Source organism: Rhinoderma darwinii, chromosome 5, assembly GCF_050947455.1.
Source record: "Rhinoderma darwinii isolate aRhiDar2 chromosome 5, aRhiDar2.hap1, whole genome shotgun sequence".
NCBI classification, from domain to species: domain Eukaryota; kingdom Metazoa; phylum Chordata; class Amphibia; order Anura; family Rhinodermatidae; genus Rhinoderma; species Rhinoderma darwinii.
The window spans coordinates 83,094,055-83,117,253 of record NC_134691.1 but is presented as its reverse complement, the minus strand read 5'-3'; the positions used below and the strand labels follow the sequence as shown (position 1 = coordinate 83,117,253).

The 23,199-nt window shown below is 42.7% G+C and overlaps 1 protein-coding gene across 5 annotated transcripts in view; it reads left to right on the top strand.

The window, feature by feature from the left end:
- The window catches only part of FAM110B (family with sequence similarity 110 member B), a 323,890-nt gene that overhangs the window by 264,502 nt on the left and 36,189 nt on the right, over positions 1-23,199 (top strand). Inside the window, exon 1 of one of the 5 annotated variants that reach the window (XM_075826221.1) lies at positions 19,378-19,428. The exons of the other annotated variants lie outside the window; for them this stretch is intronic. The gene's annotated coding sequence lies outside the window, so the exon portion shown is untranslated. Of the gene's footprint in view, positions 1-19,377; positions 19,429-23,199 lie in introns of those variants that run through there. 5 annotated transcript variants of the gene reach the window in all.

Sequence of the window (23,199 nt, the reverse complement as noted above, 5' to 3'; positions counted from 1 at the left end):
TCCAATATATCCTGTTGTAACTTTGCACATTTATCATAGGACAAAAAAAAATATGACCTTTGAATAAAAAGACACACAAAAAAAAAAGTTTAGGTCAGCGTTATGCTATTTTTGCCTATAGGACACCAAGGTTACAAGATTTAGCCCAAATTACAAGAATAGGTATTATAGGAAAGATCAATGTTTACTAGGCACAAGTGATTCTGTACAAAGGAGAAAGGGCGAAGGAATGAATGTGGACAAGACTGTAGAATAAAGGAATGAAAAGCAGCAATTAAGTAAAGAGAGAGCTTTTATAGAAGTGATCCCATGATTGTACTTGAATTAGGCTGTCAAGGGGGTAAAAGGCCATTGTCGTCCATGAATCTCAGCAAGGGTCCTGGTTCTTTATTCATTCCATTTGAACTCTGTTAAACTCTGCAGCTCCCTCAATTCGGGAAAAGTTTATTCACAAATAAATTGAAAGTTATAGGTAGTGTTCCTGTAGAGAATGGAACAAGCTAGTATTGTTACATGGCCTAAATCATAATTTCTCACAAAGTCACAATGCCTTTAAAAAAAAAAAAAAAAAAGTGTTCTGTTAGTGACAACCTAAGGACCTTCATGGAGCAGCGTCATGCCGGTGAAGTTGTATAAATAATTTACATCTCTAGAGGGTATAACATTTATTCAGAGAATGGGGGCAGATCATGAAATGTCTGAGGTTGTCACAATATGGATGAAAGAAGCTATGAGACTCCTGAGCTCTCTGCATCTTGTGACCCAAGGAAAGTAAACTTTTTAGAATTTGTCAAACGGACTTTCACTATTCACCTGTAGTTCATTGTCCTGCTCATTTCTTTGTTGGAAATTGCTTGGTTAGTAACGGGAATGCTTTGGATATTACATTTTCTCCTGGTTGCATGCTTTGAAGCAGAAGCTTTGGTTGAAGTGATTGTTAGGTAGATCGAATTGTGTCTCTCCTATTTTAAGATACAATGTATTTGGAAAGTATTCAGATCCTTTCATGTTTTATGTTAAGGCCTTGTGCTAAAATTAAAAAAAAAAAAAATCTTTCAAGGTTTTTTTTCCCCCATCATTCTGCACTCAATACCCCATAATGACAAAGTGAAAACCGAATGTTAAACATTTTTGCAAATTTACTAAAAATGAAAAACAAAAATTTTGCATGGACAGAAGTATTCAGACTCGTTGCTATGACACTTGAAATTTAGCTCTGGGGACCTCTCATTTCTCTACATTGTCTTTGAAATGTTTCTACACCTGGATTGGAGTCCACCTGTGGTAAATTCATGTGATTGGACATGATTTGGAAAGACACACCCCAGTCTATGTAAGGTCTCACAGCTGACCATGCATATCAGAGCAAAAACCAAGTCATGAGGAGAAAAGAACTGCCTGTAGAGCTTAGAGACAGGATTGTATGGAGGCACAGATCTGAGAAGGGTACTAAAAAATGTATGTTGCACTGAAAGTTGCCAAGAGCACAGTGGACTCCATAATTCTTAAATCGAAGAACTTTGGAACAACCAGGACACTTCCTAGTGCTGGCTGTCCCACCAAACTAAGTAATCAGGGGGAGAAGGGCCTTGGTGAGAGAGGTAACCAAGAACCCAATGGTCACTCTGGCTGAGCTCCAGTTCAGAACTGGAGAAACTTCCAGAAGGTCAACCATCACTGCCATAAAGCCCAAATTGGTGGAGTGCTGCAGAGTGGCCAGTAAGGCCCCATTCACATGACAGTGAAAAACGGCCATGTGATGGCTGTCCTTTTAACGGCTTTCACATGGCCGTTTTCAGAACAATGATATTCTATGGGTGCATTCACACGGCCGTTTTTTTAACGGCCCGTGAATAATGGGCGTCAAAAAATAGGACATGTCCTATATTTGGCCGTTTTAACGGCCTGACGGCCCCCATAGAAGTCAATGGATCAGTTTTTAACGGCTGTCAATACATGTAACAACCGTTAAAAACTGATCTGTTACATGGGGATTGGCAAGGGAACTAGTAGTTCCCTTGCTGGCTATCGTTGGCATACTCACGTTTGCGGCGCTTCTTCAGGTGTGGTCACTCGTCTTCATGGGTTTGAAGGCGCCTCGATGACGTCATCGCCCCGTCGCGCTGCCTTGCCAGATCCCGTGCAGACGAGTGACCACAAGTGAAGAAGACAAGAGACGGAGCTGCTCTCGTGAGTATGTGGCACGATCTACAGGCAGGCTGGTGTGGCATCTACAGGGAGGCTGGTGTGGCATCTACAGGGAGGCTGGTGTGGCATCTACAGGCAGGCTGGTGTGGCATCTACAGGCAGGCTGGTGTGGCATCTACAGGGAGGCTGGTGTGGCATCTACAGGGAGGCTGGTGTGGCATCTACAGGCAGGCTGGTGTGGCATCATCTACAGGGAGGCAGATGTGGCATCATCTACAGGGAGGCAGGTGTGGCATCATCTACAGGGAGGCTGGTGTGGCATCATATACAGGCAAGCTGGTGTGGCATCTACAGGGAGGCAGGTGTGGCATGATCTACAGGGAGGCAGGTGTGGCATGATCTACAGGGAGGCAGGTGTGGCATGATCTGCAGGGAGGCTGGTGTGGCATGATCTGCAGGGAGGCTGGTGTGGCATGATCTGCAGCGAGGCTGGTGTGGCATCTACAGGGAGGCTGGTGTGGCATCATATACAGGGAGGTGTGTGGCATCATATACAGGGAGGCTGTAAATAGAGTCTAGGTGAACATGTGACCTTCCTTTGGTTGTTTTCAGGGGGCTGGGACAAAAAAAGCCTGACCAATGAAATTCATCAGTTTTTTTTAACGGCCATGAAAAACTGATGCAAAATGGATGTCAAACGGCCATTAAAAACGGACAGATGGACTTGAAACGGATGAAAATTTAGAGACACACTGATGCAAAATGGCCATGAAAAACTGACAGTTGATCAGTTTTAAATGGACATTTTTTTTCACTGTCGTGTGAATAAGGCCTAAGAAGCCTCTCCTCCATAAAAGACACCTGAAAGCCCACCTGGAGTTTTGCATAAAAGCACCTAAAGGACTCTCAGACTGTACGAAACAAGATTCTGTGCTCTGATGAAACCAGGATTGAACTTTTTTGCCTCAATTCTAAGGCGGGATTCACATGAACGGGTTGCGCCCGAGTGCCGGCCGGTAAAATCGCCCATTCTGCCCGGCCGGTTTGCATAAAGTTTTGCATCCGTGCCGGGCCGGGCAGATCTGGACAGTGACATCAGCTGCAACTCCTGAAGGGGAATCCCCATGTGTTCGGGGATTCCGATTCAGGAGTTTCCCCTGATGTCACTGCCCAGATATGGACAGAGACATCAAGCGCTCTGTCCAGGAGCGGAATCCCCGAAAACACGGGGATTCCGCTCCTTCAAGGAGCTAAAGTGCGGCTAGCACATAGCAGAGCGGGGAGATACCTCCCTGCTCTGCTATAGTGGCGTCGCTGCAGTCGTAGCAGCCGCAGCAGCAGCAGCTGCTGCTACTAGCTGCGCCATCGAAGGTGTCGCCGGGCCAGGAAAACAAGCAGGGGAAGGGAGCCAGCGCAGCGCTCCCTTCCACCTGCTGTACACCCCGGCCCTGCCACACAGTGTACAGCGATGCGATTCATCAGAATGGCATCAACTCCTCCTCCTCACATGCACTCTGCGCTGTGAGGAGGAGGAGATAGAGCACAAGCTCCGGAAAACCCGGCCATCACTCGGGACACATCCCGGTGATGGCCGTGTATTACCCGGCCCCATAGACTTCTATGGGGGCCGGGTACCCGGGCGAAGATAGAGCATGTCCTATTTTTTGACGGCCGGTTTTTCCGGCCGTCAAAAAATCGGTCGTGTGAATAGCCCCATTAGGGGTCTATTATTCCTAATGCAGCCGGGTGCCGGCCGATTTATGAACGGCCGGCACCCGGCCGGGAAACCCTGCCGTGTGAATGAGGCCTAAGCGTCCTGTCTGGAGGAAACCAGGCACTGCTCATCACCTGCCCAATACCATCCCTACAGTGAAGCATGGTGGTGGCAGCATCATGCTGTGGGAGTGTTTTTCAGCAGCTGGGACAGGAAGACTGGTCAGGCTTGAGGGAATGATGAATGGAGCAAAGTACAGAGATATTCTTAATAAAAACCTGATCCAGAGTGCTCTGAACCTCAGACTGGGACGAAGATTCCCTTTCCATCAAGACCCTAAGCACACAGCCCAGACAACACAGGAGTGGCTATGGGACAACTCTGTAAATAGCCTTGCGTCGCCCAGCCAGACCCCTGACTTGAACCCAAGCGAACATCTCTGGAGAGACCTGAAAATCTGTCTACCGAAAGTCCCCATCCAACGTGACAGAGCTTGAATGGATCTGCAAAGAAGACTGGCTGAAAATCCCCAAATCCAAGTGTGCAAACCTTGTGGCATCCTACCCAAGAAGACTGGAGGCTGTTATCGCTGCCAAGGGTGCTTCAACTAAGTACTTAAAGGGTCTGAATACTTATTAAAAATGAAAAAAAACTAAAATATTGCATTGACATAAGTTCGCAAAGATTGCTAACGTTCTGTTTTTCACCACGGCATTATGGGGTATTGAGTGCAGAATGATGGAGGGAAATCTTGCATTTTTGAAATTTTTATTTTAGCACAAGGCCTCTGTTAGGAAACGTCCGTCCCTTTTAAGATTACAATGACTACTAGTCTAGCTTCTCGGCGGTTTCTGCTTTTTTCGTTGTTGAGCCTTTTCCACTTCTGTCTTTCTTCCTATCAGATTGAAGGGTGGAGTATTTAAATCTGGGTTGGTTCTGGGTTTTTTTTGCTTGTGATTTTCCTTGTTCCCATGTGTTTGATCAATCTACTGACTATACTCTGTACCTCTTGACTATTTGCACTTTTTGGAACTGGACCTCTTCTTGTCTCTGGATTACCCTTTGCTTACTGACTTGGACTTTCTGCTCCCGGCTGGTTTTGACCTCTGCAATCCCTGATGTGCACTAGGTTTATGATTTGGACTTTCTGTTTACCCTCGGGCTGTCTTATCTGCTCTGGTATGGCCTGCATTGCACCTCTTATCCAACACCGAGTTCTGTTAAAACAACCTGGGTTCTATGCTGCAAAGTCCAACCTGCCTTGCGCTGGGCTCTGGCAAAAACCATAGAGTAGCCTTAGATTCTGTTGATCACAGTTGATGGATTTTGGGTTGCAAATTTATTAGCACGCTCATTCAGCAGCCATGACCGTCTTCAGCAGTGAGATTCCAGCAACGGATACGAAATCTCGCGAGATCACGGAGGTAAACGAGATTTCGTTTCCCTTGCTGTAAATCTCACAGAAAAGATTCAGAAGTGTCAGGATTCTGAATACACATGATGTCCAGGCTGGATGGTCATGTGTATTCATTATCAGGACACTGGATTAACGTTAATCAAGCAGAATCGCTGTGTATGTGGCTGCAGATCATGTTCTAGTAAGAACGCGGTTCTGCTGTGTAAATGAATGGAGGGGAGTGCATGATGCCGATTGGTCAGCGTCATACACTCCTCTGTACAACGCCCACTTGGTCGAAAGTAAAAATACGCCCACTTGGGCATTAAGCAACTCATTAGCATAAACCAAAATCGCTCCTAACGTTGTGAAAATAGATCATTTTTTTTAAATAAAAAGCATTACTGTCACCTACATTATAGCGCCCATCTCCTTATGTAGGAGATAGGACACTTATAATGTGGTGACAGAGCCTCTTTAAATTCACCTCTATGAATACTTACTAATGTATCCCTTTTTTATTCTGCTGATCATGGGGTCCCTGTAGGTCGGTCTTCCACCGTTCACACATTGATGGAAAATTCATTTTAAGACCAGGATTACACACCCTGTCTTGATGCAGTTTTTGGCCCAGTTTTTTTAAATCCTTCTTTTTTGATCCACTTCTGTCGTTGGCTCAAAAGTGTGTGTGTGTGTGTGTGTGTGTGTGTGTGTGTGTGTGTGTGTGTGTGTGTGTGTGTGTGTGTGTTTGTTTTTCCTGGCTTAATGGTATAGGAGTATTATTCTCCTAATGGGAGAATAATGGTAAAATATATGCCTGAAGGTACTGGTAACGCGTAGCATGCATGTGTATGTGTGTGTTTTAAAAAAAAAAAAAATTCTACTTCTGTATTTTATACAATAAATAGGCATTTTATTCATATCCTTGTGATGAAGCTTTTTTTTTTTTTTTTATCCTAAACCATCTGGTAACTCGACACCTTGCAGGAGCGCCATCAAGGAGTATTTTTTTTTCCCTTGTACTTTGAACATTATAACCATCAGAACCTGCTGGTGAAGCCAGCTCCGGGTGCCTATTCCGAAGGCCAGCCGACTGCATATCCACTGAGTCTACGTACTTCATACGCTCTAAGTTTGTGTTGTGCCGATACCACTGCACAACCAAAAAGAGTGCGTGTGCGTTATACTCTGTTTGCACTCTGGTCTGTTCGTTACAGTGGCCCTACGATATCACCTTAGAGGAGCGCCTCGTCTTTCTTTTTTCCCCTTTTTCAAATTCAATGGTAAAATATAGAAACTGTTATCAGTAATCGGCGTATTCCCTAGAGAAGATACTGTACGTATTTAATTACTTTCACCTAGTGATTTAATCATGGTTCAGCAACTCCTACTTGTGTGATATTTATTACTATAATTCTGTTCTGTTTCTGGCTGAGCCCATCATAAATGTTATCTGCTCAACTCTTACAATGAAAAACGAGGGGGCGGTGATGTGTTACCAGTTTTCTGTATGAGTCACTCGGCCATACTTATTCACCATTCCGTTTAACAAAATCGACATATTCTTAGTACTCTGGTATAGTCTATTTTTCTTTATTCTAGTGGTCCCAATAGTTTCTAGCCAGAAATCTATCATTTGGGGTATGTTCTCTTTAGATGGATCCAGTGTTTTCTCTTTTATGTTCTAGTATATTTAAAATTTTTACCATCCCAAACGGTCAAGTAGTTACTAAAAGTAGAAATTGTATTGGCCCTTTTTTCATATGTATTTTGGTTCCTATAGAGACTGAATAGATATTTAATCTGATGTTTTTACTTGATCTGTATATGTCCTACAAAGATGGCTACACATACCATGCATCAAGACTGCTATTCTTTAACCCCTTCCCTCATCTGCCATTTTTCGGATTTCCACTTTTGTTTTTTCCTCCCCACCTTCCAAAAGCTATAATTTTTTTATTTTTCCATCTCTATAGCCATATGAGGGCTTGTTTTTTGCAGGACAAGTTTTAGTTTTTCAAGGCCCCATTTATTCTACCGCATAATGTACTAGGAAGCTGTAAAATTTGTGGGGTGAAATTGGGAAAAAACTGAGATTACAACATTTTTGGAGGGTCTTGTTTTTACGGCATCCATTAGGCAGTAAAAACTACATATTCGCCTTATTCTACAGGTTGATATGATTACGGTGATACCAAATTTATGTTTTGTTTTTTTTTAAAAGTGGTGAAACATAAAAGCAAACTATTTGTTAAATTCAAAAAATCTTTTGTCGCTACATTCTGAGAGCCATAACGTTTTAATTTTTCCATCAATTTAACGATGTGAGGGCCTAAATTCTGCGGGGCGAGCTGTAGTTTTCACTGATACCATTTTGGGGTATATGCAACCTTTTTGATCACTTTTTACTTAATTTTTTTTGGAGCGCTAAGGTGACCAAAAAACAGCAATTAGCGTGTTTGAGATATATATATATATATATATGACTCTGACAGTCTCCCTTGAAGCCCTGCCGGAGGCAGAGCTTCAAGGGAGTACAAAGATGGCAGACCTGGGGGCCTTTGAAAGGCAGCCAGGCTGCCATAGCAGCCTTTGTTACTGTTCAATCGCACCTCAGGGGTTGCGAGACGTCTTGTTTGAGGGGGCGCCCCGTAATTCTAACAATTTAAATGCCGCGGTTGACTGCGGCATTTAAGATGTTAAACGGGCGGAATCAAAGTAAACTTTGATTCCGCCCGTGAGTTGTCTGCATCGTAACGCAGCCGTCACCCGCTGTGTATGGAGTGAGCTCGCTCCATACTTCCCCTTAACCCTGATCAAGTACAGTTACATGATTTTGCGTTAAGGGGTTAAAGAGGTTGACCGCTTTGGGCAATCCCTTTTGTGTAAGCATTGAGAGAAGCTGCTGGGGACCCAAGCAATCGGCTGTAATCTGTGAGGGAACCTGGCAGCAAGTGATCATTTTCCTGCTCGCCACTACAGGAGCAATAAAGCATTGGGCTGGGTTCACACGACCTATTTTCAGACGTAAACGAGGCGTTTTACGCCTCGATTTACGTCTGAAAATATGGCTCCAATACGTCGGCAAACATCTGCCCATTCATTTGAATGGGTTTGCCGACGTACTGTGCCGACAACCTGTCCTTTGACGAGGCAGTCATTTTACGCGTCGTCTTTTGACAGCGATGCGTAAAATAAGTGCAGGACACTTCTTGGGACGTAATTTGAGCTGTTTTTCATTAAATTCAATGACTAACAGCTCAAAATTACGCCCGTAATTGACGCCTTGCAAAACGCGAGTACGAGCAATTACGTCTAAAATGCAGGAGGTGTTTTCTCCTGAAAACAGCGCCGTAATTTCAGACATAATGGTCGTTATCGTGTGCACATACCCTTATACAGTTCCATTGCAATTGATAACATGTTCATGCATTGCGCAGACAGCCCGAGTCCTCCAGAGCGAAAGACACTCTTTGTAACAACTTTCTGCCCTGGCTAATTGATGGGACTCCTTAGTGGGAGATCCCAATCTATTTATTCCGAATTCCCTAATAGTATGTTTTTGAAAATATGTATTCTAAACAAACAACCCCTTTAAAAATAAGAAAAACGTTTGCCATATAAAATGACTTGTATTGATGCTTTGCTTGTCTTCTATTTTGTTTGCTGATTATCACTCTAAAAACTGTCTTGCTATTAAGGGTATGTGCACACACACTAATTACGTCCGTAGTTTACGGACGTATTTCGGCCGCAAGTTCCGGACCGAACTCAGTGCAGGGAGCCGGGCTCCTATCATCATAGTTATGTACGACGCTAGGAGTCTCTGCCTCGCTGCCGGACAACTGTCCCGTACTGTAATCATGTTTTCAGTACAGGACAGTAGTTCCACGGAGAGGCAGGGACTCCTAGCATCGTACATAACTATGATGCTAGGAGCCCGGCTCCCTGCACTGTGTTCGGTCCACTACTTGCGGCCGAAATACGTCCGTAAATTACGGACGTAATTAGTGTGTGTGCACATGCCCTAACCGTAACAAATGCCTGCGGTTTACTCTTCAGGATGGCTATTTATTCTCTCCCATTGAATGAGACACTTGAATTTCCCCATTCCACCTTTTCTATGCCCTCATAGAGCTACAGTGATACTGTAATTATTAAAGGCAATTAAAACGATGCAAGTAGATTGTATAAGGTAATCCATTCATTATTCTGCTGGATTTGATCTCTCATGCCCTGTTCTCTTTTAAATATGAATTAATACAACATTTCAAAGATGGGGTTTTCCCACTAAAGTAAGTGATGGCATATTGCTAGGATCCCTTATCGAAGGGGGTTCGACTGCGAGGACCCCCACAATCCTTAGAAAGAAGTGGCACAATTCTAGTTAAAGGCTATGTAAACCTTTAAAGGGGTTTTCCCATGAGGAACATTTATGATATATCCACAGGATAAGTATGTCAGATCGATGCGGGTCCCACCTATGGGACTTACGAAAACATCGTAGCTCAGCGAGCTACGCTGTTTTCGGAACTCCCTACCATACAGTCAGGAAGTGGCCGCGTGGCAGCGGGAGCAGAAAAAGGTAGAACGAGGTGTAAAGGGCCCAGTTATAGAGGTAAGTGTGGGTCCCAGAGGTGGATCTCCTGTGGATATGTCATAAATGTTTCTGATGGGAAAACCCTTTTAATGAGGAAGCACCGCTGTGTAAGAGAAATTAGTGGTGTAGGCACAGCGCTGAAAGGCTATGTAAAACTTTGAACCTTTTTTTTTCTTCTATAAAACTAAAAAATGCATCATGGTCTTTAATGCAATTGTTTTTTTTAAATAAAATTTACTTTTTGAGATACAGCTTCTATGTAGCATGGATACATGTAAGCTATATCTTGCACTGAACCCGAATCCATCTGGTCTGCGGGAGCTGGACAGCGGGAAGTGTTCAGAGGTTCACATAGCCTTTAAGCCTAATTCACTAATTTCTCCTGTACAGCAGTGCTTCCAGGCCACCCCCACCCCGCTGAGTCCGAGATCAGACCTCCACCAATCAGTTATAGTATATCCTAGAGATATATGCTACAGTATAATCATACCTCCCAACTTTCAAGCAGTGTTAAGAGGGACAACCAATGCCGCGCAGCGTGCCACCGCAAATATTTTCCCTGTTAAGCCATGCCTCTATCCCCGCCCAATCCCCGCCCATACACAGCTAGTTCAGCCCACACAATATTATGCTCCCATAGTGCCTCCCCACAGATTATATTGCTCCTATAGCTGCCCCCACACTGTATATTGCTCCTATAGCTGCCCCCACACAGTATATTGCTCCTATAGCTGCCCCCACACAGTACCATGCCAAATAGCTGCCTCTACACAGTATAATGCCACCATAGCTGCCCGCACACAGTATAATGTCCACACAGATGCACCATACAGTATAATGTCCCCTTCGTTGCCCCATACCGTATGCCTTCTTAGCACCTGCCTTATACACTATAATGCCCCATTAGCAGGTGCCCCTATACAGTATAATGCACCATAGTGCCTAATAAAAAAATAAACTTTGCCCCGTTCCCACGGCAAGTGGAGGAGTACTATGAGTGGCTCGGCGCCGACAGGCGCAATGACATCACTGCATCGCGCCTGTCTGTGCGGAGCAGGACACTGCCGCTTCACACAGTGAATGCTGAAGCAGGGAGCTGACTGTTCTTTGTTTCAGCATTGGATTCGACTTTATCTGCGTGCTGAGGGTGCAGATACAGTTGAACCTGAGAAATACCGATAGCTGCCTGGGAGAGCGGTACAACGCCTGGAATCCGTGACGGTCACACTGAATCCGGGACGGTTGGGAGGTATGGTATTATATGAGGATAATACCCCTTTAACTAATTTTTAAAGTTCTGTTTTAAAAAAAAAAAAAAATTTAAATCAACACCTATTGTGTCATGGCTTGGTTTTAAATGGAAAATAAATGACAATGATTTGATTTGTAATAGCGACAATATAGGAGTTTGGTGTTTTAATTTTGTTGGCAGCTCCCTCCTGAGATCTTGTTCTATAGCGCTTGTTTTCTGTATGATGATATTACGATAATCCCACAATAGTTCAGGGAAATCTTGAACTAAACCTGTTCACATAAAATTATTATTCCTTCAGGAAAAAAATTAGAATCTAATTTCTGTGGATGGAATTTCTGAAATGATCCATTCCAGTGTCCCATGATGCTGCCTTAGGGTATGTTCACACGGCCAAATTTCAGACGTATACGAGGCGTATTATGCCTCGTTTTACGTCTGAAAATACGACTCCAATACGTCGGCAAACATCTGCCCATTCATTTGAATGGGTTTGCCGACGTACTGTGCAGACGACCTGTTATTTACGCGTCGTCGTTTGACAGCTGTCAAACGACGACTCGTAAAAATACAGCCTCGTCAAAAGAAGTGCAGGACACATATATACATTATATGCAGGACACTTCTTTCAGACGTTTTTGGAGCTGTTTTCTCATAGACTCCAATGAAAACGGCTCCAAAAACAGACGTAAAAAACGGCGCGAAAAACGCCGCGAAAAATGCGTGTTGGTTAAAAAACCTCTGAAAAGCAGGGTCTGTTTTCCCTTGAAAACAGCTCTGGATTTTCAGACGTTTTGGTTGACTACGTGTGAACATACCCTTAACCTGTCCTGCTCCCTCCCCTCCGTGTGCATACTTCACATGCCATGATTATAATAGCTGGCTGTCACCCAATTCTGCCTTCCACTGTATGTACACCTATTGGTAGGTGACTGCATGCTCTCACAGGCATCTATTGTGTATTCATTTTTCTTATGTTATCTAATACAAGAATAGTGACCATTACAGGGTAATCCGGGCTTTTACTCATGTTTGGAAATGTTCGACTTCTCTTGCACAGCAGTAAAGCAAAGAATGGTGAGCGTACACGAAAGGGGTTGGAGGGCGTGGGTAAATGCTTGGAAGTCTAATTCTTTTGACCAGTCTTTGCCCATGCTGGATTCTTCCATTTTCAATAAAGTTCCTCTCTGTGACAGATGTTCGTAAATTTTTACAGATGTCAAACCTTTATTTTTTTTCTTGAATTTAGTTAAGGACACCAATTTGTCATGAAACTAATTCAATACAATATCGTGACATGCTAGCAAAAGTCCTTGAAAGGCTTCAATACACATCACAACCACTGGGTGGCCATACATAGACACATATAGCATAGACTCCACGTGACCAAGTATCACGATATCAGGGTCTTTTCAAAGCTGGCCGTGAGCGCCACACATATCAGGATATGTTGAGATAAGAGGAAAGGTATGGAAGGGCACATCTGTATCGTCCTTTATTTCTGTGTGTGGATGGCCAGCTCATGTCAACCCAACCCTACTTAATATATAATCTATGGGGGGAATTTATTACGCACTCTATGCAGAAAAGTTTTAATTTGTGCAAAAATTTGAGGCTTTGGCATTTGTAAGCCGCCTCCGCCATTTGTCCTACAAGTGGGTGGAGCTTAGCAAAAGGGTCATGGTCTGACACAGCCCGACACACATATACTATAATTTTCACCTGAAGCTGGGGTGAATTAGAGCAGAAGTCTGCAGAAATTTTTTATTTTTTTTAAAATCCATTATCTTTTGTGGAGTTTTAGACACAACCTGAGCTAGACCTGTAACAATATTCCTTCTTCTCCTCCTGGTTCATGAGTACAATCGACTTGCATGTAGAACAAATCACACTCTGCATGCAGATTTGTATGCTATTACGAGACTGTGGGATGCTGAATGAAAAACCCTACGAGCGCCACAATGGCTGCCATTAGTGGTTGCTGCCACAACCACCCAGCATCTATTATCCATGTTGGCTACCAAATTAACTCCGAGACAACTGCATAAAAAAATTAAGACTTCACACAATAGGGCAAATTAGTGACTTTTTCTGGTAAATGCTGTTTGCTCTTGTAATATGGTTTTAAAAATATTCCTGTTGTGAAATTTCCGATTTTACTACTGTAATAGATGAGCAATGTGCTTTCAAACTAAGAGGATTTTCTTATACTAAGATACGTCATCCGCAAATGCTTGGTACTGACATGGAGGGATTCTATAAGCGCAGTGCGCAGAGAACTTTAAGGATTTCAGGGGCATTTACTTGAAAAACAGGAATCTTTATTCTCGTAGGGAAAGCTGGTTTGACCTTGCTAACACTAAGTGAGGGGCACGCTAAAGGACAACATTACCACATACAAAATGTATTCAAGGTCAGTGCTAAAAACTCTTTACTGGAAGTTTAATCCAAGGACACGGCAAATGACACCGCAGCATCCCCGGAGATTATAGTTTAGGCTTCACCTTCAGCTCAGAAAATTCTTCTTTATACTAATAGAGAGAGATATGAGAGGAGGGGGCTGTGGTGCTGGTAGATGTGATGTAATGTCTGTGATGTATTAATGTGCCTAAGGCCCAGTTCGCCAAAGTAGTTTGCTAGATTATATACGAGTTACGCCTTCTGTCATCTATTTTTAATGTTAACAGGGAAGAATCGTTCAAACTGGTGCTCTGGTAGAATACAGGATGCTAGCGTTTCTAGTCTATTTCCATTGTCGTCTTTGGAAAATGAAAGGTGTGTGTGCGCATCAGTTCTACCATTCTAGCCTGAAAACGCCAGCTAAACCTACCTGTGCATTGTGAGTTTCTAATACACGATAGGTCAAGGTTACAATCTAATATTTCTTTCATATATTCTGTGTTTTGGAAATGGCTTAGTAGAACTAGGATAATGCATTGGGTGAGTTATGCTGCCCATACAAATTAGATTAATGTCTGCAGTTTCCAGTTTCCACCAAAATTGGCACATTCCGCTGCCCATCTGTGTATGGGGAAGATTCATGTTGGCTGGCTGCTTTCTTGTATGACCATGTATGCTTTTCCTAAATCATATAACTACTATTTATATGGATGTATACTGTGAATAGGTGATATTTGTCGGTTCTGGTACAACCCCTTTACGTTTTATTTCAGTAGTTGTCCAATCAACATAAATTAAGAAATTATAATTCTATGCAGAAAGCAATTACTAGTCAGGTTTACAATTGATCTATCATAGGCAATATGCAGCTCACACACCTTCCTGATCTATCCTATATGTTTGACATGTACAGGGCCGCCATCAGGCATTTCTGGGCCCCACATAGCCAAGATATCTGGGCCCCCCCCCTCTATTACCGGGGGTAGACAGCGGAAAGTGTGGCACTCACGTTTGTACGTTATACGCATTAACTGATTTTGGTGCTGATGTCATTACAGTGAAGGAAACCATGGAGCCGGCAGTGACCTGTTAATTCTCCGGATTTTGATCTATTTAGCCAAAACGTATCCGACTGTATGGCATACAGTGAGATACATTGCCCGGGGAATGGCCCAGGGGAAACTACTGAAGTCACTGTCTATGAACAGGTCTGGAGCATTCTATTAGTGCTCTGCCCAAGGACTATGGCACTGTTCCTGATGTCCATATACGTGAAGTGACGTCTGAAGCTTTGCAAAGCCTGAGTACACGGCCGGAGCGTCGGCAATACTCTGGCCAGGGATTCCGGTCCTGGAGAATCCCCTGTCGTCACTTTAAATATATGGACAGTGATGTCAGGAGCTTTCCCAGGGACAAAGTCCATGGGTAGAGCACTTGTGATGCTCTGCCTGGGGACTCCGGAATAACAAAGTCTACTACGCTCTACCATCCGTCAAAAATAAGGTATACCGACGGCTACCAGCCCGAATTAGGCTAAATGCACATAGCATAATGGAGCCCTGTGAATTATCGTCTACGTTGTTTATAGTGTACGTTAGGAGATTTCCTGACGTACACGATAAACTTAGGGCAACAACATGATGTGGAGGGGGAAGCGCTTGTGAGGATCTAAGGAGAACTAATGCTTCGTTCTTACGTTGCCATTTAAAGTTCAATGTGTTTTTTTCACAGCAAAAATCTGAGGCTTACCCTTTGATTTCTGACGCCAAAAGCGTGTAGCAGATCCGCACAAGAATAAGGCCCTGTTCAGTTTTTTGCCGCATTTTTTTGCAGCGGAAACTGCGGCAAAAAACACCCGAAATCGCTTCCTATTGATTTCAACGGGAGACGAAGGCTGTTTTCCCCACGAGAAATGAAGCGACATGTCCTTTCTACAGGCATTTCCGTCTCTGACCTCCTATTGACATCAATGGGAGGCAGAGAAAGGCTAAAGGAATTTCGAGGCAGATTTTCTGCCTGCAAAAAACTTGCCATTCAATGTTGCTTATCCTCGGCTTTTCCATGCAAAATAATGAGCATGCTACTTATTGATGTGGTGGATTTCTTATCATGGCGGACAAAAATACACGTGGAAAAATTTTCGCAGCATGTGAACTGAGTTGCGGAAACCTCATATGCATGGCAGAATCATCGGCAGGTCATCGGAATCCTTGTCAAATCCAACACGGGTGAGTTAAGAAAAACCTGTTAGGCCAAATGCACTTATTATGTACTTATTACGTGCAAATTTGTCGCGGATATTTTCGTGCGGCAAATCCGCAGTGTAATACAGGACCAGCAAAGTAAATGAGATCAAGAAATCTCCTCTACAAAAATTGACCTGCAGTGCGTATTTGAAAATATGATACATTTCAAGGTATCTTGCGTTTCTGCTTGCGAATTGTTTCTGAATAGTTGGAAAAAAAAAGGAAAACAATCTGCAGCATAAAACCTGCACCTATTTCCGCATCAGAATCTAAAAACCGCACCTAAAAACGTAGAAAAAAACGCACTATTGGGTGCAGATTTTACCTGCGGAATTCCCTGCGGTTTTGATGCGGATTTTGTGCACCAAATTCGTCAATGTGTGCGTTACAGAAATTGCTAGGGATTTACAGCAAATTAACCCTTTACGTGGTAAAGGATGAAATACGGTACAATTTTGCAACATAATGGGCATGCAGCTGATTTAACCCCTTCCCTCAGCAATTTTTTGGATTTTCACTTTTTTGTTTTTCCTCCCCACATTCCAAAAGCTATAATTTTTTATTTTTCCGTCTATATAGCGATATGGGGTCTTGTTTGTTGCGGGACAAGTTGTAACTTTTTCTTGGCACCATTTATTGTACCGCATAATGTACTGGGAAGCTGAATTATTATTTTTTTTTTGGGGGTGAAATGGGCAAAAAACAGGGATTGTGCCATTTTTTGGGGGGATTTGTTTTTACGGTATCCATCAGGCAGTAAAAACTACATATTCACATTATTCTACAGGTTGATAAGATTACGGCGATACCAAATTTATATGTCTTGCTTTTATGTTTTACCACTTAAAAAAATAAATAAAACTATTTGCTAAATTAAAATGTTTTGTGTCGCCATATTCTGAGAGCCAGAGCTTTTTCATTTTTCCATCAATTTAGCAATTAGAGGGCTTAAATTTTGCAGGGTGCGCTGTAGTTTTTACCGATACCATTTTGGGGTATACGACTTTTTGATCACTTTTTTGCAGCGCTAAGGTGACCAAAAACCAGCAATTTGCGCATATATATATATATATATATATATATATATATATATATATATATATATATATACACATATATACATAGGGAAAAAATGTGAAAAGGTTTTTTTTTTTTGTTTTTTTTTTTTTTACTTTTAATACTTTATTTTTGAAGCATAAAAATAACCTTTGATCTAACCTTTTTTTTAACTTTTTCTATTCGTCCCCTAGGAGACTTAGCAGCGACCGTTGGATCGCTTGCATGATATACTGCAATACTAATGTATTTCAGTATATCGTGATTCTGACAGTCCTCTTTTGAAGCCCTGCCGGAGGCTGAGCTCCGAAGGAGTAAAAAGATGGCAGACCTGGGGGCTTTCATTTGGCCCCCAGGCTTCTATAACAACCGTTGTTAACAGCCCATCGTGCTGTGGGGGGGGGGGGGTTCTAACACTTATATGCCGTGGTCGCGATTGACTGCGGCATTTAAGGTTTTAAACGGTCGTAATCAAAGTGATCAATAATTCCGCCCGTTGCAGTGAGGTGTCGGCTGCGTAACAGTCGTCACCCGCTGTGTATGGAGCGAGCTCAGCCCGTGACCTCGCTCTATACTTCCCATACATACCTAACACTTATTACGTACAGTTACGTGATATAGCGTTAAGGGGTTATAAATCAGCAGCACGTCCCAAATTCCATGCAGATTTATTTTCTGCTGCACATGCATGGGGTTTTGACAAACCCCATTCACATGAGTTAGGGCTTATTCAGACTAACGTGTTAATCGTCCATGTGAAGGACATTTTTTTTAATGACCGTCACACGGCTGCATGTATTTCTATGGGGTAATTAATATGGTCATTGCTTTAACGGACCGTGTGAAGGGCCTGTAAAAAAAAAAAATAGGACGTCCTATTTTTGTGCATTTTCACGGATCCCTCAATAGACTCGTCTGTGAGGGATCTGTGAAAACGGGTCCCGCACGGGTGCAAGTCAGCCGTGAAAAAACGGACATTCTTCACGGCTGATTTCACACACGTTGGTCTGAATATAGCCTTATATTGTAATTTGCAGTGAATTTTCAGTGCGCAATCCGCACCAAAAATAGGAGACAAGTAAGTGGCCTTATTCAGACTTCCATGTTCGGTCTGTGTATCGGCCATATTTCCCTTGACCGATCACATATAAACATAGGAGTCCGTCCACTGGGAAGACTGTCCCCGGTCCCGTACTGAAAGCATCATTACAGTATGGGGCAGTATTCCCGTGGAGAGGTAGGGACTCTTAGCCGCATTGATAAATGTGATGCTAGGAGTCCGGCTCCATGAATTGTATTTGGCCTGGCCATGCACGCTCAGTATATCCCAGACCAAATATGGCTGTCTGAATAAGGCCAATAATTTGCAAAATTGTGGCAAAAGCGTGATCTTACTGCAGTGTGAGAATATAGCCTAACTGCACTAATTTTTTCATGTTTTGTATCTTTTTTTTTTTTTTTAATATGCAATTTTCGGAATTGCGGCACAAATCACACGGTTTTGCCGCGATTTTTACATAATCGCAGCAAAAATGCGTCAATTTTGCTGCGATTGCGAAAATTTTGGCAAAAAACCGCTAGGAAAATCGAAAGAAAACCAAACATTTTAGTATACTTTATATATTCTACAAGTGGGGTCAGGAGGGATGGCTAGCAGGATGGAGAGGGGGAAACACTCCAGTTGGCGGTGTAGAGAAGAAGCTGGCTGGGAGGCGGGATCTCCACACAGCGCTTCTGCTTCTCATTCTGCATCTTCCCCGTCCAGTTCGTGAAGTTACAACAGGTCTGCGGTGGGGGCCCCGCGAGCGTTGCGAGGGGGGGCGATGGTCCGAGGGGGTCGACGATAGCCCGGCGGGCTTCTTTTCTTCAGCCATGTGGCCGGGCCCCTGGCGGGAGTACCACTAGTATTGCCCTGATGGCGGCCCTGGACATGTATGTCAAGTCTTTTAGCCTCTGTTGGGCAGTATACATCAGGGATACTGTTATAGCCTATGGGTGAAAGATGCACTGAACGCATATTATAGTCTGTGTGATGGATGCTACTGTTAGGCATCCGTCATTGCCTCCATTTAACGTATGTCAGAAGGTTTTCCCGGTGAATACTTCATATGGAGACCATTAAACCCAGTGTGAGAAGAGCCTTACTTTCGTGGAGGGCCGCGCTCTTGATCATAAATGCTTGTGACACCTTCAGCTTGGGGTTGAGATACATAATTGTCTCTGGTTACACTGATGGGACAGATCATTCATGTGAATATTATACTAGTAGTGGCGTATTCACTGCTGGATTATCTGGGCTTTTGATTTGAAAAGCCTCTGGAATGTTCAAAGCCTACAGATATTTTGTTTTGTTTCTTCCCCTTTAAAAGAATAACACCAAGGAATTGGCCTACCATTCAATATGCGGAAGTGACCTCTACTGTCGTTTAAATAAAGGAAGGAAAAGCCAAACCGCATGTCTTGTTGTATTTTCGGTGCCTTAAATGTGTGCAGCAATAGAAGAGTAGGAAGTGACAAGTGCGGCCTTGCCTGGTCTATTTCACTTGTCAGCGTATGACAGATCTATTCTGAGCTTCGGCAGCTTCTGGAATGCGCATTTTTACCTGCAGGATTAGGGTAAGGTATTTTCAGAACAACCCTGTATAGCTGTGCGTCCGGCTTTCATTCCTGTGTCATCTTTGTGACCTGAGGCAGGTTTCTTCTTCTTCTTCTTCTTCTTCTTCTTCTTTTTTTTTTTTTCTCTTCTTTAAGGTTAAAAGCATTCACAGACAAAACTGGTCGAATCAACAACTTAGGAAAATGGATTTTACTAAATCCTATGAGCTTTTCTGAGGTCCATTCACATAATACAGGCTGCCATCTGTGTGCCGTGGGTGATCACTACAGGACAGTGGCAAAGAGTTTGATTTCCCCCAGGGTTTTCATCAGAAGCACTTATTTTGTATTCTTCACAAGGGATTATGTACTTGTGAGTGTATATTTTATTCTAATATGTTATCATTTATTATATTTGTATGGGGGAGTTTTTACGGTTATGCAAAAATTATATCTTTTTTTTGTTTGATCATTATGTTATAAATTGACTTATTGTAGGTGACCTTTGGAATATTGTAGGAGGTCGTATTATCAGAAGCCGTAACCTCCTAGCAGAGATGCTCAAAATGCAAATTCCTTATTAAAGGGGTTGTCCGCTACCGGACAACTGCTTACCTATCCACCTTATAGGTCATCAGTATATGATCTGTGGAGGTCCGACACCCGGACCCGGCACAGATTGGCTGCTCCGGTGGCCTGTAGACACCGGACGTCCATACCGGAACCAGTTGGCTCCGGTCATGGAATAGCGGCCGAGCTGCTGTACTACAGCTCTGCTCCTATGCAAGTGAATAGGAGCAGTTCTGCAGCACGGCCGCTATGCAATGTACAGAGCCAACTGCTTATGGCTCCTTACATTGCATACTGTGCAATGGCACCCAGTTCCCGCAGGCCACCGTAGCAGCTGATCCAGTGGATAGGTCATCAGTTGTCCGGTAGTCGACAACCCCTTTTAAATTTCACGTAATAAGCATTGATGTTTAAAAAAATAAAAATGAAAAAATAAAAACGGGCTGAAAGGTTTTGGCTTTTTTTTTTTTAGTAACCCATCACCTTGCAAGAAATGGGAAAACTTTCTGATATTCTACTAGGACACAATATAGTTCCGTCCATAGTGACCGCACATCATGTGGTCAACATCAAACATCATCCAATGGCTGCCATGGGGTTATTTTTCACTTTAGGATCAATGTTAAGCAATTAGACAACAACCGAAGAGAAAAAAAGGCAAGTCCTGGAAGACCTATTTAAAGGTCATTTATTATAAATGCACACATACAGTAAAATACCATTAAACTAATTGAAATGGGAAGTTATTGGTGCCAGATTGAGAGATTTTGGATTATTGGATGGTTATATAAAAGTATAGAACATTTCTATGAGACAGTGGAGGTCTTGGAGGAAGACGGTCCAAAAAAAAAAATGCTAATACAATTTATGCCACATCACTTTTCTGACTGAGAAGTTAATAAGAAAAGAAAGTGACAACCCCTATGATCACCACAGATTAATTGTCCCTCTTGGCTGATCTCTTGAGTTTGAGAAGGGCACAGAAATTACAACGTGGGTAACATTGGCACTGCATAATTTACATCCCATTGGTGTGAGCGTAGTATATTATTAAGGGCAGGGCAGTTTACAGAGGGAGAGAAGTCGGGAGCCACCAAAAATATTTGGTGTGTATTTTTACCCAATTTGCTTTTCGCTCCATTTTGTTAGTGTACTTCTAGTCGGAAATCGTGTTCATTTGCTGAAATTCCAGGTAAACTCCATTGACACACTTATACTGTGGAATAGAGCCTGCCTTTAAATCTCAGACAGGCTTTTAATCGGATAGAATATTGCCTTGATGGTTTTAATCTGCGCTTTAAGATCTGAGTATAGAAGGAAAATCCAGATTTTAAACTGATCTCCAAAGGCTCTTTTGCATCCAAAGATAGCATGTAATAGCGAGTAACTTCAGCGAATTACCTATTTAATCATTTGCCAGTCAGCAGTAAATGTAACCTTTTTTCTTACTGTAGCCTAAATCTTTATTGGATATGTATTTTATTAATATTTATGCAAACTGTGTGTAAAGCAATAACTATACCCCTCTCCTGAAACCTCCTCAACCACTATGAAATATGTTGATCTAGTGATCATTCGATTGTAGAACTAGCAATTCCCTTATCTATATGTACTTATTGATGGATTTGATGGGGGCAGATTCATGACAAGCCTGAATACAGGGGAAACTATGGGGAATATAAATTCTCTGCCACATCACGTTTTTACTGGGTCTCACTTTCTGCTTTATAAGAGGAGAATTATAGCGACTACCTATTTTATTCTGAGGTCAAGGTCTGAACTCAAAGTCTAGTTTCTCATCCTATGGTACATGTATGTGGCTCGAGTCCAGGAGGGCTATTTGTGGTGCCCCCAGGCCATGCTTCTGTCATGGACGTCTTCATCCCTCTATAACCTCTGTTATGGGGCACTGATAAGCTGGCTCTGTTATAGGGGTGCTGTAATAGACTGTGAGTAGCTCTGTTATGAGTGAAAGATGGCGGACTTTCAAAGAACAACTGTAACTGGCTCTAGTGACATCTAAAAATGTATCAACACCTTCACGCTGCATCACCTATTATTTATGCCCTGTACAATGCAGTAGGGTCCAACTAGCCAGCCACACCAACAATGGTCATTATTGACCGCAGGTGTAATTCTTTTTATATTGGATACATCGTCATCGTGTTGCATAATATTATAAGGTCACGCCTGCCTCTCTGTTTTCTTGTAACCCAATCAAAACGTAGAAAAATTGTGCAATGACTCCACACATATGTATAGTTCTTCCATAGATGTATTACGTTACATAAACTGGTAGAAACCATTTATTACATCACATGTTAACATCTTTTCCGACAGTCTCTCAGGAGTGGCAGTGTCTGCGGTCATTGGGCCTCATTTGGGAGGGAGGGAAGCTCCGGCTAGCCCATTGTTGTAGTAACTGGACTGAGGGGCATGCAATTCTTCTCTGCCTCCAGCATATGTGAAGGGGAAGGCAAACAAACAAGCACTCGCTTTCCACATTTGACTTTTTATTTATAGGAGAAACTTGAGTTCACAGCTATGTAGGGAAAAAAAATTGCATCCACTGAATTACTTTTTGGGTAGAATATATTCCAGTATTTATGATTTTAAAAGATGTTGGAATTTTCAACTTGTATTGCTGCTACCGCGAGCTTATGCGTTGTAATGAAGAAATACCGGTCTTGTTTTGCTCCTTTCTTACTATAGTGCTCCTAATAAAGTTTCCAAGTGCGCCATTAAATGTAGTTCTTTTTATAAATACATCAAAGCAAACCTGTTTCTTTTGTACCTGATTGAGTCATCACTATTAGAGGTAAAAGCCTATAACGCCAAACAATTCATTACGTACGTATACATCCGTTGTTCTTTTGACACAAATTGCTATTTTCTTGGAAAACTGAAGAAAATAGAAAGTCCCAGATGATGAGGGGGGCATAATGACGTGGGGGTTTAGAGCCATCTGAAGAGACTACTGCCATAACACCAGCCTACGTGGATTCCAAGATTGTAACCAATGTCTTTTGTATTACGAAGGCTGCTGAAGTGAAAGTGTTGTAAAATAGTGGTAAAATACCTAAAACACATCTTGACCGTCAAAGCCGTCCTTATTTTGTCTTTGATTTGAGATAGACCGTTAAAAAGCAGCACTGGCACTTTCGATCTTGGTTTCCTTTGGCAGTAAATGCACAAGTACAGTGATATTTGAGATGTAACACC